The sequence below is a fragment of the Triticum aestivum genome, chromosome 4D, assembly GCF_018294505.1.
Source record: "Triticum aestivum cultivar Chinese Spring chromosome 4D, IWGSC CS RefSeq v2.1, whole genome shotgun sequence".
In the NCBI taxonomy this organism is placed as follows: Eukaryota; Viridiplantae; Streptophyta; class Magnoliopsida; order Poales; family Poaceae; genus Triticum; species Triticum aestivum.
In genome coordinates, this window is record NC_057805.1 from 215,269,590 (window position 1) to 215,277,164 (window position 7,575).

The 7,575-nt window shown below is 38.8% G+C and overlaps 2 long non-coding RNA genes across 4 annotated transcripts in view; both read right to left on the reverse strand.

Annotated features, from left to right (window-relative positions):
* The window catches only part of LOC123097311 (uncharacterized), a 16,513-nt gene extending 11,192 nt beyond the window's left edge, over nucleotides 1–5,321 (reverse strand). For all 3 annotated transcript variants that reach the window (XR_006446997.1, XR_006446995.1, XR_006446996.1), the window contains exons 1-4: nucleotides 5,300–5,321; nucleotides 4,372–4,439; nucleotides 3,407–3,717; nucleotides 2,154–2,256 (exon numbers count right to left, since the gene is read on the reverse strand). This is a non-coding gene — a long non-coding RNA (uncharacterized lncRNA). The remainder of the gene's footprint in view (nucleotides 1–2,153; nucleotides 2,257–3,406; nucleotides 3,718–4,371; nucleotides 4,440–5,299) is intronic.
* Nucleotides 5,322–6,363: 1,042 nt separating this feature from the next.
* The window catches only part of LOC123099854 (uncharacterized), a 4,442-nt gene continuing 3,230 nt past the window's right edge, over nucleotides 6,364–7,575 (reverse strand). The window contains exons 2-4 of the long non-coding RNA XR_006448258.1: nucleotides 7,380–7,442; nucleotides 6,501–6,807; nucleotides 6,364–6,411 (exon numbers count right to left, since the gene is read on the reverse strand). This is a non-coding gene — a long non-coding RNA (uncharacterized lncRNA). The remainder of the gene's footprint in view (nucleotides 6,412–6,500; nucleotides 6,808–7,379; nucleotides 7,443–7,575) is intronic.

Consider the following 7,575-nt stretch of genomic DNA (forward strand, 5'->3'; position numbering starts at 1 on the left):
AACTGTAGTATATTGCAACGGGTCCTGGTGCATGATACATGTACCATCTATAGATTTTATCATAACTGTAATAGGAACAAGTTGCAACCGAACATATCATAATAGATTTGGTTATCTTACGAAATAGTACTTATGTCCTCAAATGACACTACAACTCCAATTTTTAGGTACATACATTTCAGACCTTTCTAAAGTTTTGAAAAAATATACTATTGTTTGCCCACACATTGAAGTACAATATTTTTATGATACCCTGATTTTATCATGCCGGTTTGTTTGCAGCACAATATGGATAAGGAGCCCTCGTCCATTCGTGATCGAGTTAAGTCTACGGACTATCCAAGACACCATGCGAGGTGATACATGGGTCAATCCGAGCTGCTTCGATCTTGCAGTGCGTAAGCTTAGTAGCGACGCGATACAAAGGAACGCAGGAACAGACTTTGTTGGCTCCACGCATATGTTTGATTTGCAATTCCATGGCCTAGCACGGGTGCTGAGTCAGACTGGCTTATGCCAAGCTGAACGCACCAACTTGTTGATTAACAATGTCATTGTACGGCCTTTGCCGAAATACAACGTGCTCATGACCCCGTCCATTGTAAGGATTTTCCTTCTTAAAAGTTGGTGTGTATACTATCTGTTCACCATTAACTTTGTATACCTATTGCAGTACCTATTGCCGTTGTATTTGGTGGATTCCTCCTACGGCCTCCTTGCAGTTAATATTGAAAATAGGAGGACTCTCCTGATTGATCATTCTAACGAGTCATTCCTAGGCTCAGAGGACTTTCATGACAAGGAACTTAAGAAGGAAGCCCTGATAGTTCTGAAAGAATTTGGCAGTGTATTGCAACAGGAGAGGCCTGGTTTGAATCCCCAACTCGTGGATTGGCCACAAGATCATACCTATATTACAGCCCCGCGGTAATAGTTTTAATTGGTCATGCACAATACAGCCTCACTGGTATAGGTTCTAACATATGGAGTTTTTTTGTCACAGCCTGGACTCTGGATTCAAACTCCTACAGGAGATGGCTCACCAAGATGATACTCTCGGGCATAACATTTCCAGGACTTCGGTAGGTGCATATATAACAAGTTTCTCTCTTCCATATCATTGTTGAATATAAATTTATGTTCTTCCACTCACATAGGTTTGTTGTGCAATTCATTCTTCAACAATTTATTCCCTACATATATATATATAACAATTCATTTTTTTTATGTTTTCTAGGATTCAATACAGCTCAGAAAGAACTTGCTGGTCCAGATGCTGACGATCAAAGGCAATGAAGCAGCTGGAAACATCCCAGCTGAAATTACAGCGGCCTTGAGGTTTTTGGACGAATGACTATGGACTGATGCATATTGAAATGTCGCAGATATAATAAGCCAATAGAGCTTTGTTAGGGATCAAATATCAGATTTATCCTTTTGGCAATATGAATAATGTATTGGATTATATATATGTAGGGAATAAATGCTTCGATGGCACCCTCTAGCTTCGTATTCGCTTCAACGTTGTCTGCTTGTTTTGGTTCTATCTATATAATTTGGCTTGTATGTATATTTTGTACTATAATACCTGTGCGGTCAGGAGCAGGTTTGTTGCTCCCGGTGAACCGGAGGCATTTTGAAGGTAATAATCTTTTTGAATGCCCGTGCTGATCAGATGATCAGATGACATTTTCTGAAATATTTTTAAAGTTTAAAGAGTGATTGATGGTGGCATCCACTAGCTATGTTGGTTGTATATCTATCTTTCCTTCTATCTAAATTTTATGGTTGTAGACCAGACAGTTTGGACCAGGTTTGCTCCAGGTGAACCTAAGTACTTTTGTGTTGGACCATGGCAGGTTCACAACATACTCAAAGTCCGGCAGGTGATGTTTTCAGAAATTCCGTGCCTCGCATCATATACTACCTCGTATAGTATAACTCCATCCTATACGAGGTTTTCTTCATCGGAAATAATCAGCTAGAGAATAGTCAACAAACATATGACGGTCATACAGGCACCATATACTACCTCGTATAGTATAACTCCATCCATACACGCACTGTTATAATACGAGGTTTTCTTCGTCCGAAATAATCACATTCCAGCTAGAGAATAGTCAATAAACATATGACGGTCATACGGCACGTACCTTGCATATATTCTTAAATTTTGAAGTTGTCCTTGATCTTGCTCTCTCGCCGTTGCCTTTAATTCCAGCTAGCGAATAAACGCTGATTATCTTTTATGTGCTCCTGAATAGAGTAACAAAAATGAGAAGGAATAGTTTTTCTTATTGATCAGTACCTACAGTAAACAAGTAAAACCACGGTAACAGTAGATATGTTAGTGTGCAGGCTGTGAATTTTAATGAGTTGCATACAAATCAATGATAACTTCATAATTTAATGAGTTACATACACCGCGGGTGCCTTGGTGTAAAATACGTCCTCAAACCCGTTGCAAGTTGTGAGCAAGTTAGCTAAATTCCTCAGCGTGCCACTGACTGAAGAGGAGGATAGAGCTCTGGTGTTGCTAAAGAGGTGGTGAGACTCTCCAGTTTTGAGACACTTACCAGCCTATAAGTTAACCAGGTTGGGGCCGTTAGCCACGGAAACAAAGTTTAATTTGGTAATTCCTGGTTTATAGGAAATCAGGAGTAGGGGACTGGGTGAACCACATGAGCCGCGAGATGGGCGAGAAGTTAGACTGCATCAGCCAACAGAAGCTTCAGTGGTTTGGGCTTGTGCTTCAAGTCAATTTTGTTATCTGTTCTGCTATCAATATCCATAAGCACATTACAGAATGTTCCCTACTTATATCTTACTCAGTCTACTGTATAATGTTGTCAAAAATCTGATCCCAGTGTTGTGCAACAAGATTACGAGTGTGTGCATTTTATCTGATACCTGTGTCAACTGTACACCATAAGCAAGCTGGCATTTGAAAACTACGGTCTTTTGTAAAGAAAACAAATTAAGTAACCATTTGATCTCAACACATTTTGCCCGTACACTTTTGCAGGATCTTCAGCAAGTAGGGGTGATGAAAATTAGATAAAAAATGTTTTGTTTAGGTTTGGCCCCCTCAGACTTGTCCATCAACATTCTAAAACCATCAACCTTGGGGGTCTTATCTGAGGTTAAGTGATTTCAAAGATGACAGTGGCCTTGTATTTGACTCAGGCCGGGCTAAGTGGTTTCAAAGGGAACCTGGTGGGCTGGTTGCTGTTGTACTCACAATATCACAGACCCCCACACATATATAATCCCAGGCTTGCATATCCGGTGCAGTGATTGTTCGACATAAACTTGCGAGTACAGGAACCTACTACTACTAAGGTACTATACTAATCAAGTCACATTTTGTTCAATTTGCTACCATGTAGTTGTGTAGAGGATGTACCTGGCTGGGCAAAGTCGCTCGAGTCTGCTCTGTCTCACCATCAAAAATCACCACCGTGGCCGTGTCTTGGCCGTCGGGGATACGTCTTCGCCCTGGCCCTTCCTGTGAGGCCGGGTCACGGCTCCTCGATACATCAGTGAGGAGGATATCAGGTCATGGAAGCAAAAAGGAAGAATTTTCTTCAAGTTGCTACCATGTAGAGGATGTACCTAGCTGGGCAAATTCGCAGGAGTCTGCTCTGTCACAGATGGGCTGCAGCAGTTCCACGCCCCCTTGTGACCTACGGCCGCTCGTACTCAGTCGATGTCGACCTTGCAAAAGATCGATGATGCATTAGGTGCATTTGTGTTTTGATTGTGCAAACAACAAAATCCGAAGGCTGTTAATTGCCATCTTTCAGAAACAAAACATTTAAGATTGTTTGTTTGTTAATTTAACTTGATTTATAGTACATGTTGAACTAATTAAATACACATAAAATATATAGAAAGTTCATGTTTACCTCTTCAAATTGAACAATATTAAAAAAAGAATAAATATTTAAATAGACAAATAAGATATTTCGTTTTTATATGGGAAGATTTTAGAAGAACAAACAAGTAACTTAGTGGCATGCAATCAATGATAAGTTGTTTATTTAATTAATACAACAATTTAATTATTTAGTAAGTTCTGATTTCTGACATATTTTCTAATTTATTAAGAGGTGTGCGTTTCATGAAAAAAGGAAAGATATCTGCACCATACATAAGTACATATCTGAAAAAGGAAAGATATCTGCACCATACATAAGAATATATCTGAAAAAGGAAAGATATCTGCTACCCAACCTTCCCCTGCATGGCCTACCTATATATGTTAACCTCATGTGCCATCCCTCATCCCCTCCTTACTCTCCCTTCCCCCATCACAGATATCAAAGGATCAAAATACCCAGACTTGGAGGACAAATTCCCGAGGAGTACCTTCTGTAAGCAAGGGGCATCAAGAAGGCGAGTTCCTCTAGGTATGCAAATTTCTAGATCTTCCTCTTCTGTAAAAGGGTAACAGTTATTATATTAGGATCATGTTTGGTCAGGCATACCATCAAATTCCGAAAAAAACACCAGTGGATATAGTGCCATCTTATAAAAAGATCATAGCCAATACAATTGACTGTAGATCTAATCAAGCAGTCCTATTAGGTGGGCTGCAACTGAATACAAACAGTTCTTTCAGATATTATAGGCTAATAGTCTATTCTGGACATCGCACGTGTGTCATACACCTAACTTTTGAAGTCATGACCATAGTTGACTGCCTAACTTTTTAATGAAATCTCATATATATATTCGAGCCAGAAAAACAAACAAATAACTTATTAAGTGTTTCAACATGCCAGAAAACAAACAAATATAATAGGACTGCTTGAAGATATATATCATCAGAGTCATAATATTAAGTCATTACATGTAATAGAAATTGCTTGAGGACAAAATGCTTCGATGGAATAGTCTAAAATTATTCACAATGGATATGTAATACTCTAATACCAACTATATCCCAACCGAATGAATCTACATTATCACGATAGAGCAAGTAATACAATGAATATAACAAATTGAGGACAATGTCAAAGCACAGCATCTGGACAAGCAAGCAATAAAAGCAAAGTTGGGCAGGAAGATCTGTTGCTGTATGATGCAGTACGTAGAAGGTTGCATAGTTAAATTAAAATAAACTACCACTGGTTTTGAATAGAAAAACTGTACAGAAGTCAAGGGGAGTGATTGTATATGACATAAATAAAAGAATATATAAGGAATACAGATTCAGGCATAAGTTCCAGGTAAGCATGGTACAAAGTACAGAAAACAAGATAATATGCTGCTCATAAAATTATATACAATTTACCTGCTTTCCAATTCTTTGTGAATGTTCTCTTTCTCTTGAAGTACTTTTTGAACTCTTTGTACAGCAGCTCTAGCATTTTCAATCTCCATGCGTGCATTAGTTCGTTCTTCCTCAACAATTCTCCTAGCATCTTCAGAAGCCTGTGAACGATATAGAAAGAGTGATTTGTGAAAATGAAAAAATGGGAATATACCAAGATTAAGCATACTTGATATGGATAAATGATGTTTATAAAAAAATACTAAAACGACGCGCCATTCCAAGAGGAATTGGAACATGCTTTACTCACAAATCATTGCCAGCATGTTATTTTCTTAACCATGGTAAGAAAATCAGGCAGAACTCCTAAAAATTTCCTGTTCAACAAACCATCGGCAGGCCCCTGAAAATTTGTTGTGCATTTGCAAGGAAAGAACACCATTTCAAATTTGTAGTACTGTTTGATAGTCTGTTTCAGAAGTCCCAACAAAGGCAAAACTTCAGCTTGGCTTGCTTAATCATGGCAGATAATTTACATTTAAAAACGACGGAACTAAGTTTTCCTCCAAAGCCAGTAGCAAGCAGGGAAAATACACATGACATTTGATAGTACATTGTAAACAGAGAACACAGAATGGATCATGGTACTAAAATGTGCTTACAAAGGTCCATAGAATAAAGATACTTCCAAAGTACGAGGATCAACTCACCAGTTTGAGTGAAGTCGCTATTCTCGTGACCTCGGTTTTCTGCTGAAGCAACTCATTTTCTCTTTTGGACAGCTGAACTGCTAAAATATCCACCTATAGAAAGTGTCAAACTATTAAAGTGCTCACAAACAAAGGGATGATTTAGGCATATATATTTAGCTGGAGACTTCTTTTAAGAAACCATATTAGTTAGTTTAGAACACTTGCAGCGTCATTAAAGATACTCTAAAAACGCACTGAGGAACAATAATCCTTCACGTGGTTGTAAATATGGTTCAAAAGAAGAAAAACCAACCATAGATACTGATTCCTCAAATTCATCCTTATATTTGCCAGCTACTTGTCCTCTCAGTGACTCCAATACACTCTTTAGATCTTCAGAAGGATGTCTCGCTCCAATAAAGCCACTTGTTTACATTTAACCTGAGAGTTAAAGCCAATGCAATAACTTAAGGTCTGTAATAACTGGACCAATTGCTAAATGAGTGTTCAGGAATCAGGAAGACCCATACCTCATTAGATAATAATGTGGCAGTACTGAGGCCCTTCTCAAATTTCATTGCGAGCTCGCGGACTGAAAGACGCTGACGCCGATCAAGCAGATCTGCTGTCTCTTTGGCAACAGACTCCTTAAGTCATGGCGTTTCTGGCTCATCAGCAAATTTGATGACTATCCCATTCGTACCATTCTTGTAGGTAGGGAATTTATTTCTGATGACATTTACTAGGCGCAACGGCCCAGACCAGTTGTTCTGACCTTGTGTCTTCCGCCGAAAATCAAGAGTTGATGCCCGAGTCATCGATAAGTAATTCTCACCCCTAATTCCAAAAAAAAGCGTCAGTATCTCAAAAGATCACTGGTGGACACAATGAATAAATCATTGGTGAAAATGGTTCATACATCACCGTTTTCTGTTTTAATGACCCATCGACAAACATAAAAGATGGAAAAGGGGAACCCAAAAAATATCACCGAAATAAAAATTGTCAAACTGCAGCATGGAAGCTGATGAAAAGGCAGAAGCAAGTGGAAGAGTTCTCCCCTCCAAAAGAAAGAGAACAAAAGCCATACGAGTTCATCAAGCCTTCGGCATGTGCTACTACCAACCCTCAAGTGTTGCAGTTATAATCATCGCAAGATCGTACAGAATCACCCACTAAACTCAGGACTACAGACCTGCATTAGAAGCAACTGGGATCGGGAGAACCAACTAACTTCAACTAACAATCACGATTTGCAAAAGTGGGAACTGAGAGAATTATGTCTCAATTAAGCTTTGCAAATCATCAACAAAATCCCAATTTGATGCTACTTTCATAGAGGAACTAAAGAGAAAGCATGCTTGGTTACTAGCAACAACATTCCATAGAAGATCCACAACAAAGCATACTCTTTGATTCAGATTTGTTGCTCCCATCCTCTTTCCGCACCTCCTTCTTCTCCTTCGGGAAGTCTGAACCATTAAGGGCCGAATCATCAATACAACCACCAACTAAGCAGATGATTTCTCATATTACATTCTTGAAAGGAAAACACACTCTCTAAAGAATAAACGCGACACCCATTTTTGTTCCATTTTATAATAT